The following is an 11,746-nucleotide window of genomic DNA, read 5'->3' as shown; positions in this document are numbered from 1 at the left end:
TACATTGTAACATATGTGTGAATACTTTTATGTCTCGCTTACTAATAGGGTAGATAGTTGAGTACAAAATCAATAGTCATATACTTAGAACTATTTTAGGTGTAGTACAATGCAGTTGTATAATTTTACTAGTGACATCATTTGTTTCCTTTTCAACTTTTGCTATCTCCTAGTACCTTCGTACCTAATTATTAATTTGTGCATGTCAAGTAGGAGCATGAAGCCAAATTACTATCAATTATTGTTAAGAACGTACAAAGGTTGGATAATAACCAAGTACAAAGATGTATAAATCATTAAAGCTTGACAACTATTTTGTACTATCTCACATACCTGTTACTATTTACTAAGTTGTCGTTAGTTTTATGTCCAAAGTCATTCTATATACTCTAGTCGCTTGTTACTACCGAAATATTCAGTCGGTAAGCATAGAGCAGTCGGTTACAGAAGTTACAAGTCATAGAGTTTAGTATACACCGAGCTATCTACCCAGTAACGTTCTATGACTACTGAGCAACAAAGATGGTATACCAAGTTGATACACACCGAGTGAAACGTGTTACCAGATTCATTGAACCTAGACACATATGGGAAACGTGTTACAAAGATTGAGGAACAAGAAACCGTTAACACATTGGAAATTGCACTTAAGATTTTGTATGATTTTGAGGACATCTATCCAATGAAATAATTTTGTATGGTTATTCATTTGATGAATCATGTTTGTAAGATCGAAGCATGAACAAGATCACCGTCATAAGAGATCTATTTATACAACATGAATTGAGGATCAAATATGTGTGTGAAGCAAGACATATGTGAAAAGAAAAATTATGGGAAAGCACTGACTGTTATGACTGTTACAGATACACAAAGGTCACCGAGAAGGATTTTAGAGAACAGTCAAGGAACAGAGTAAACAGAATGGTTTACCGAGTTAATTTATGATTTATCGAGGTATGCTATAAGCAAGGCAATTTCATTTTGAGCACATAGAATCTGCTATAACATTTCAGATGTGAAGTTGCAGATATTTTGTAAGATTTTGATTGTAATATTTTGAGTTGTAAGAGAAACCTTTAAGGGTAAAAGACTCTAACAAAGTCTATAAATTGTAAAGCCTTTAACCAGGTGCAACATTTAGAATATGTGTTGTAAAATCCTTTAGCAAGGTAGATCTAAAGATCTTGATACTCCTAATAGGGTAAGCTATCAGAAATAGCTAAACATGTAGCTCTAACCGAGCAACCTTTATTATTGCAGTAGTGAAGTTGTGGGTTCCATCCCCACCACAGTTTTTCTCTCTAACAAGGAGTTTCTGTGTAACCAAAATATATGTGTTATGGAGTGAATCATGTATGATTGTTATTTATTTGTTTTAGCATTATATTATGTTTCAACAATATTCAGTTTATGCTTAACAGTAAAGTTAATGTTGAAGAAAAGATTTGAAGTATTGATTAACCCCTCCCCTCTTAGTACATTAGCTTTCCATATTGGGCCTAACAATTGGTATCAGAGCCTGAATCTTGGAAAAGGGTTTAACTGCCTAAGGAGAAAGATCTTATCAATGGAAGACTACAAACAATCTCGGAGAATTGTGAATCTTCAAAATGAATTGGATCATGCTAATCAAGTGATTGCTGACATGCAGAAACAAATGCAAAGATCACTGAAAGTTAGAAGAAGATTGTCTGATGATTTGCAAGACTCTCAAGAGCTGGTGGAACAAATTGAGACATCATCTGAGAACAGTATATCTGAAGAGACTGAAGAAATGATTGGAGTATGGAAAGAAAAGAACAAAGCATTGACTGATCAGATAAAAGCAATGAAAAGAGAACATGAACATTTCAGCACACAGATGACTGAAAATCTTGATGCATTAAGGATAGCCAAGGATAACATAAGAGATATGGAAAGGGAAAAACAATAGCTAGAAGCATTAGTGTCTGAAAAGAATGATGAAATCACAAGGATGACTGGAATTCAAAGTAATTTGTTAGATCAATTGGGTTATGCACATCATGAAGAAAATCTAAAGGAAAATGAGAATCAAGCATTGAAACTTGAAGTATCAAGGTTGACCGATGAACTTGAAACAAAGAAGAAATCCAAAGAAACACTAAAGAAGAGTTATGAAGCATCAAAGATGTTGGATGAGCAACTGAATACAAGAAGACCCAACAAAGATGCAGGACTTGGTTACATAGGAAAATACTCTACTAAGAAGGGAATCCACACTACCGAGAGAGGAGAATCATCAAAACAAGCTGGAAACAAGAAGAACATCAAAGGAAAGAAGCCTATTTGCAACTACTGTGGAAAACAAGGACATACTGCCAACTTGTGCCAAATCAGAAAAGGTAAGCAACCGAATGTCACTAGGTCTAATGGTTATTGCTACAATTACAATAAGTATGGTCACACATCTAATCAATGTAGGAAAAAGTCTGTTAGCAATTATCAGAAGGCAAAATTCAAAGGGTTTTGTAAAAACTGCAATAGATATGGACACAGTACCGAGAAGTGTTGGTTTAAGCAGAAGAACTATATGTGGTCTGCACATCGAGCAAATACTAGAGGTTACCGAACTCACACAGATCTTAACCGACAGTATACTGCAGTACCATGGGATTACAATACAAGGATATGGTGTGAATGCTGTGGAAGATATGGACATATAAGTGCCAACTGCTTTATAAGGTTTGGAATGAACAACCGAAGATCATGGAGAAATCCTGGTATGGCATGTTTTCATTGTCACAAAGTTGGACACTTGGCTAAAGATTGCAGAGATCAACCTAGAGGAGATATTGAAGAAATAAAAAGCAAATTACAGATGATTTGGAAAAATAAAGAAATTGTGTCAAATGAAGAAAGCACCTTACCTATCGAGTTAGGTGCATCTATTCCAAATTAATTAGTAAAGGTATGAAGGGACTGCATTCGCTCAAGGTTAAATATTAACAATTCCTATTTTATTATGTACTTAATTCAAAATCTGCATAGCTAAGATGCATTAGCAATTTTGAAATTTTATCAAGTCTTTTGGAGCACTAGTCAAGTCGGTAAATACAGGAAGTTTGGCTACTCGGTAAAAGCACAAAAAGGAAGGTAAATTGGTTTAATGGAACCGAGTGCATTTAATGTTTTCTGACCTAACTGCACGGAGCCCAATAAGGTAAAATGTGTACTTAATGCTTTTGCATGGTCATTTTATACTTACCATGTTTTCAGAAAGTAGAGCGAAGCGATTCAAGGCGATCAAATCTCTTCCGAAGCGAAATTCAAGGTATTAATATCAATCACAACGCATTGTCAAGCAAGTTAACTGATCATATCAGTTGTGAATATCTGTTTCATATTTACTAAGTGGAAAGCGTCTGTTGGTTAAATTTTTTCAAACCCTAAGGCTCTTTCGTTAGTGATTATCCAAAGTTTGAAATGGCTCCTAAGATTCAAAAACCTGCTTTTATTGAGAAGATTGAGAAGCCCTCACTGAAATACTCACTACCTCCCAAAGTAGCATTTGAACCAGATGATAAAACTGCATTTTCACTCATTCCAGATAGGGTTTTATTAGTTGAGGATGTTATATTCTTCACTAAGTGTTGTGTTGAGGAACTAGGTCACACAGAGATCAAGGACACATATGATGAATTGTGTACCGAAGGAAAACTGGATAGCAAGTTTGAACATATTAAAATCAAGGGATTGACCGAAGCCCTAACCTACCCGCGAGTCTTCAAACCCCAATGGGTTAAATTTGTTTTGAGCAGAGTTAATGATGACTTTATCTGGTTAGAGGAGCAACCATTCAAGATCACCAAGGAAATCAACCACTTGATCACTGGTTACCCTATTTTTGACCATGCCCGAGCTCAAAAAATGATTTCAGAGAAAGAATTGATCACTTTAACAGGAGTTGAATCTGATTGCAGAGGTCTGAAATTGAACAATGTCACAGATGCAAAGCTGAAGTTTGGAATTAGAGTCATAGGTTATTGTTTCTTTCAATCGGCAAGGGAAAATAGTGTACCTTGTGCTGCTGTTGATTTAGCCTATAAAATTGTGAAGAAATTTATGAAGATTGATCTATGCAAAGTGTTGTTGAAAAATCTGTTTGAAAATCTCAACACCATAAGGAAGCCGAAGAAGAACAACTTGGCAAACACACTGAAGTTTGGATCACTTTTGATATGCATGTTTTTCTGTTTTGAGAAATTCTTTCCATCAGTCGGTAATGTAGTTTGGGAGCTACATCGACCAATCACCCATCAAATCAATGACTTCATCAAACGGCTAGGTGATAACTTCAATGAGATTATGGATGATTATTTTAGCAAGTTTCAAGAAAAGATGCATAATAGGTATAAAATACCACCCCAGTTAGTGGAAAAATACAAGGATAGTATATGTTTTGAAGTGGACACCGACTACTGCTATGTCAATGCCGTAGAACTAAGAACTCAATCTTTGCCACCTATAGGTTATGGGATTGATTTTGACAATACACAACAGCAGATAGATGCTTTTCTTGCACTGCCAAGGCATGCTACCGAGATCAGATACAGTACATATGAAGAAGTTAAAGAAAAAGTCAAAATGAGCATTGTAGTACCAAAGGCTACAAGGGAAGCAACAAAAATGATTAAAGCATTAACAGAGAAATTTGGAGAAGGTTCTTCCTCCACTCCTGTCAAGAGTGTTCAAGTCATCACCGAGGAGGAATCTGAAGCCCAAGAAGCAACTATTACATTGAGCACTGAGTTGCCAAAAGGAAAAATTTTGAAAAGGAAGAAACAGGACACATCACAGGTATCACCGACTCCTCCAGTAAAGCGCGCAAACACTAGATCATTTGCAGTGTCACCGGGCAAGAAACAGAAAAATGTTGCAGTTCCAAAGGTAACAAAAACTTATAAGAAATCTACTCAGAGACTCATTTTGAATAAAGAGTCCAGTGACACTGAATCTGAAGACGTAAGTAAATTTTAGATTGTTAAGAGTAAAAAGGAAGATGTACATAGTGTTGATAATTTTTGTGCAAACTTGAAGCAATATGGTGGATTTGGAGCATTTAGATATGTAAAATATGACTCCAGATCTGATGCAGAAAAGAGACAAATAGAAGAAGCTGTAATCTGCACTCTTCTGAAATTCTGATTAGTCCCATTGGAAGTAACTAATTCTCTTCCAAAAGAATTGTATTTACATATTGATAACAGATGGAAATATGTCATGGACTCGGAAAAGAAGATGAGAGAAAGAAGTCTGGTACATCTCTTTCCAGACATGTCGGTAGATGAGATAAGTGAACATCTGAAAAACTACCACACAAAATTCCTAGTCAAGCAAAGAGCCTTGAAACTGATGAATGGTCTTTATCTTGATGTAGAGAACGAGACAAAAGAAAAATGGCAAGAAATATTTCGAATCAAGAGTAATGATGAGAAAGGTGAAGTTGAAATAGTGGATATCACCGAGCAAGATCCTGCTGAAACTATACAACCTGATGAGGATGTCATGGATACCGAGGTACAAAAATAGGAAATGATAGAAGGGAATGCTTATGCCAAACTGGTATCAAGTGAGTCAGTTTTGGAACAAGTCAAGTCCTATCCTACAGTAAGTCAACATGTTTCAACCGAGACACCTCAGGATACTGAACAAGGTAAAGAGGGTCACTAGTCTATAGAAGGAGAAGCTACTTCTCAAGCCACCAGGGAACAAACTTATCAAGCCCCTTCAAGTACAGAAAATGTTACCACTGAGACCCTGAGCAAGGATTCACCGAAGGCTACATCCGAGGCTAAAGAAATTGACAGAACTGTTGCCTCTATCGAGCAACCTACTGAGGGTGTACAAGCCTCCCAAGCCATTGTATTAGTTCAACCGGTGAAAGCCTCCTCCTCTAAAGAAAAGAAAATGAAAAATCATAGTTTCAAGTTAGATTTGTCAAAACCAATTGTGTTGCCGAATGTAGACATATCCAAATTAAAAGGGCAAGCACTTATTGAATTCGGTGAACTATGCAAAGCCAAAGTAGAACAAGAGAGACAAATGGCTATAGAAAAGAAAAATAGGGTACTTTAGAAGGTCAAAGCACTATTAACAAATATGCTACCTGAAGCTACAGTGACAAAAGATGCAGCCATCCATATTCAACTGGATGAACTCCTCAATCAGATCGAGACATCTGGAGTAGACGCATCTGAATACTTGAGCAAATTAAAGGACAAAGAGCTCACTGCAAAAATGATTGAAGAGGTATAGAAAGCCATTGCTATCGGTAAAGTAAAACTTGTCAAATTTATTGCTGAGTTCTCCCCTCAACTCAAGCACATTCTTTATTTATTTCAGAAACTCTGTACATTCTCTTTATTCATTAAAGATATCAAGAATAAAATAGAAGTGATTGAGAAAGAGATCACTGATCTCTACAATAAATTGACCACTGAGCCAAATTCTATTCAGAATTTCTATACCAAGTTACAAATGCTCATGGCTCAATAATTTGAACTTAGGAATGAAGAGCACAAAATAAGGATGGACATTATGACTCTTCAAACCTTATTCATTCCACACTTGTCCTCCGTCCAAGAACAGATCAACAAGGCTACCTCCTTATCCACTCAGCCAGAGGGAAGCACTTTAGATGGATTGATTTCACTATTAGCTGATATTATAGCTCAGAATTCACTCATGGATAGTGTCAAGGATGCACTCTTTGCCACTCTCACTGATGCAAGAACAAAGTATAAATCCATTTTTGACCAGTTGCCTCCACCAAATGGTAACTAGTTTTGATGTTTGTCAAAATGGGGGAGTATAGTGTATACAAGAGGAGTATACCGAGCAGATCAACATATTTGAGTATACAGATAATTTTGACAGGGGGAACAGTGATCACCGAGCAGTGAACCGAGCAGTGAATACAAAATATTGATCACGCCGCATGCATAATCAGAGTTATGTACAATATATTGATAAGGGGAGTATATCCGAGTATACTATTTATTGACAATTGTATATACTGAAAGTTTAGTCAAAATTTTGTAAGTATATAGATTTTTTGAGTTATGACTTTGAAAGAAGTTTTGTCAAACATTTCAAAACTAATGTCAAAAGGGGAGATTGTTACTATTTACTAAGTTGTCATTAGTTTTATGTCCAAAGTCATTCTATATACTCTAGTCGGTTATTACTACCAAAATATTTAGTCGGTAAGCATAGAGAAGTCGGTTACAGAAGTTACAAGTCACATAGTTTAGTATACACTGAGCTATCTACCGAGTAATGTTCTATGACTATTGAGAAGCAAAGATGGTATACTGAGTTGATACACACCGAGTGAAATGTGTTACCAAATTCATTGAACCTAGACACATATGGGAAATGTGTTACAAAGATCGAGGAACAAGAAACCGTTAACACATTGGAAATTGCACTTAAGATTTTGTATGATTTTGAAGACATCTATCCAATGAAATAATTTTGTATGGTTATTCATTTGATGAATCATGTTTGTAAGATCGAAGCATGAACTAGATCACCGTCATAAGAGATCTATTTATATAGCATGAATTGAGGATCAAATATGTGTGTGAAGCAAGACATATGTGAAAAGAAAAATTATGGGAAAGCACTGAGTGTTATGACTATTATAGATACACAGAGGTCACCGAGAAGGATTTCAGAGAACAATCAAGGAACAGAGTAAACAGAATGGTTTACCGAGTTAATTTATGATTTACTGAGGTATGCTATAAGCAAGGTAATTTCATTTTGAGCACATAGAATTTGCTATAACATTTCAAATGTGAAGTTGCAGATATTTTGTAAGATTTTGATTGTAATATTTTGAGTTGTAAGAGAGACCTTTAATAGGGTAAAAGACTCTAACAAAGTCTATAAATTGTAAAGCCTTTAACTAGGTGCAGCATTTAGAATATGTGTTGTAAAATCCTTTAGCAAGGTAGCTCTAAAGATCTTGATACTCCTAATAGGGTAAGCTATCAGAAATAGCTAAACATGTAGCTCTAACCGAGCAACCTTTATTATTGCAGTAGTGAAGTTGTGGGTTCCATCCCCACCACAGTTTTTCTCTCTAACAAGGAGTTTCTGTGTAACCAAAATATATGTGTTATGGAGTGAATCATGTATGATTGTTATTTATTTGTTTTAGCATTATATTATGTTTCAGCAATATTCAGTTTATGCTTAACAGTAAAGTTATTGTTGAAGAAAAGATTTGAAGTACTGATTAACCCCTCCCCTCTCAGTACATTAGCTTTCCATATTGGGCCTAACAATACCATATTCCTTCTTTAGTGACGTTGAAATTTGATTTATTCTTACCTATCACACTCATGCAATCATGAGAACAAGGGGGTGCATACTCAAGAGTAAATATCATAGTAACAACACCCTCCTTTTAATTGAATTTTGACAAACTAAAATGATCATTTTCTATCTTGTCTCTTATATACTTACTTGCTAGCCGACCACAACACAACACATTTTTTTATTATTATCTTCAAGCCATTAAAATTGTCTTGTTACCATAGTATCCAGTTATCCTATATTTTCATAACCTAAGGGTGTACCTTAAGTACAGAGGTCTTAAGATTACAATTAACTCCAAATTCTTCCTTATTTAGCCACATGTATAGGCTCCTTATCATTGTGCTCATAGACCCTTACATTTGAGCACTATATACCATTTGCCAACTAATTCTCACTAAACCGTTGATTACAATTATGCTAGTATTCCCAACTTCCATATGTCTTATCAACTTTTGGATATTGGCTCATCCATACCTAATTTTTCTTATACTTCCGCACCCTTGTGTCATCAATTTGCAAACCTCTTTTGGATATGCACAAGTAGTAAGAGTGTCCTAACTGACGCATAACTAGTTTCAAATTATATGTTGGTTACACCTTCACCTTAGATTCCAAATACATATAATTAATCATCCCATGACTATCTAATCCAGTTTCATCTACTTCTCCTTGCTCCCTCAAATCAGATTAGCTATATTATTCCTAGGGCTCATTGATCAAGGAGGTTGTCATTCTTCATTACATCCACCATCCTCAAGGTTATTTCACCACAAGCTCCTTTTGCATTGTTACAAGAATCCTTACTAGATGGTCTCAATAGGAGTAACTTGATATGGTCAAATTCCATAAGGTTCCCATACATTAGGAAGGGAAAATGCTTCTACCCAAGATTTATAAGGGTATCTTTGAATACAACTATCTAACTCGCACTTGAAGGTACTGTATATGGTAGTCATTGTTTACAATCTAAAATGAACTCCCTGGTAGGGTTGAATGTTAATCAGAGAAGTAGCACCATCTTGTATTACTAACATTTCAATTGTGCTAAGTTTCAATTGACTTTTTTACTAGGCTTTCACCTCAAACCTACCTATATTGCTTGATTTTGCAATGTCAAGGACATATCCCAACTGATGATATTGCCTCATTTGACTACTTTAAATAAAATGAATCACTTTTTTGGCTTTCTTGAATATTGCAAATACTCCGCAGGTTTTCACGTAGGTGTTGTACTTCTAAGTTATAGCTTGGATCAACTAAGTCAAGAAAGTAGCCCAAGTTCGCCCAGTGTATGAACCTAGGGCTCTGATACCAAAATGTCATGCCCAAACTATTGGGCAAAAACACAACAACAAATTTTTTTTAAAATGTAATTACGGTATGATGTAAGTGCAATTATGATATGAATAAGTTTTACTATGATGAGGATGAATTCTTAAAGTCACTATTCAATTATACGCTAGTGACACCTTGATACGAACTTGAACGTGTTTGGTCAAGGTTGATTAATTAACTTTAACTAGAAAGATAACACCCTCTAGAGGTAGAGCTTAATTAAACCCAAAACCTTGTCATTTACAAAATAAAGTTAGGTCATGGGAAGTATTTAATTAATACTTCAATTAGTTAAGCTCTCTAAATAAAATTAAATACACTAGACCCTAGGATTAAATTTCAATATTCTCTAGGTTATTTGCCCCCTTGCTTACTCCCTCATCTATCACTTTAAATAACCACATTTCTTATTAAGTTTCACAAAGAGGGTTGCACCTCCCACTTTAATTTAAATAAACTACAAATAATTAATTCTTTAAATCATCATATTTACTCATTAATTCATTTCCATTTCAACAATTAATTAACGTCTTTACCAAAATAATCCTAACAATATTTTTGAATTATAATCTGTCAATTAACTTTAATAATATTAATATAAGTCCATTATATTAATATTAACATTAATGTATTAAGCATTATATAATTTCACATTAATATCTAATTGTAATATTTACGTCATTAGACATGCATAGTCATATGATATTTCATTCGATTATTTATATATATACATATACCTACTTTATGGTATATGATATATATAAGTTCAATATCATTAATTTTATTTTTATATAATATTTATATGTGCCTTAAAATGCAATCCCTTTATTAATATTACTTTTTTTTCTATGTATATACGTAGATATACATATACCATGTATATAATAGATGTGTACATCTATTATTTACATATTCAATAACCCTGATATACATATATACATGTATATGTACTTATATACATAACTATTTGCATAATGTATATAAATACATAAACACATATTTATGTATTTGTATATTTAATAATATTTAAAACTTACCCCTAAATGTATTCTCCCTTTTTACTTTATTTACATAAACATTCCTTTTATACCTTGTTAGCGTCCCCTCAATTTTCCATTAAAATTTCAAGTTTGCGGGTTGTCTTTTGGTGTTTCTTCCTTTTCGGTCTTTGCATCTCTTCGCTTTGAACCTAAGTCATTGAACCTTGAAACAGTTCAAAGGTTCAAGGTTCAAAGCGCACTTTGAGTAATGTCCTTAGTGACTTTGTCTTAATTAAAAAGCAAGTGTATTGTTGTAATGTGTTTTGAACTTTGAACCCGTGAACCTTTTGGTTCAAGGTTCAAGAGTTTCCTTTGCATGAGTCGTGGCTGTGTAATGTTATTTAACGAGCAAGTGTAAATGTGTTTAAGTTGGTATTGAACTTGAAATTTGAACCATTTGTATTTTGGTTCAACGGTTCAAAGTTCAAAGTCCTTTCACTTGTTTGTTGTGGTTATTGCTAGTTCTCGGTATTGTTTCGAGCCGCTAGTTTGAAAGTTTCCTGTTGTTCTCTCTAAATGAAATTGAACCATTGAACTCTGTGTGAGTCGGTTCAAGGTTCAAAAGGTTCACTCCAAGATAACTCTAAAGATTTTAATAACACTCGAGGAAGCACGACAAAAAGGAATATTCCCAACATCTAATAGTTTAAAATTCTTAATTTGGAAAGAAATCACGAGGACATTAACTATTTGTGTGGAGTTGATGGGAAATTAAGAAAGTGTCACATTTTTAGTCATATCACTATTACTTCAAACGTTTGAATGAATCATTATGAAGCGTGTGTAGATTTTTCTCGATTTTTCTTCCCGTTTGCTTAAAACAGACATGTAAATTCATAAGCAAATTTGTAAAGGTTGTAGCTGTTATAATTGAGTGAACCGGAGATGCCGAAGGTAATTTCAACTTCACTTTCCTGAGAGGGTTTCACAAATTCATGGTGGTAATAGGTGAGTTCAAACAATTTCCCTATGCTGTAATTCTTTAGTTCAGAAGGGTTGTCAATATAGGAGAAATCTTT

Source organism: Cryptomeria japonica, chromosome 2 (assembly GCF_030272615.1).
Source record: "Cryptomeria japonica chromosome 2, Sugi_1.0, whole genome shotgun sequence".
NCBI lineage: Eukaryota > Viridiplantae > Streptophyta > Pinopsida > Cupressales > Cupressaceae > Cryptomeria > Cryptomeria japonica.
This window is presented reverse-complemented; position numbering follows the sequence as displayed.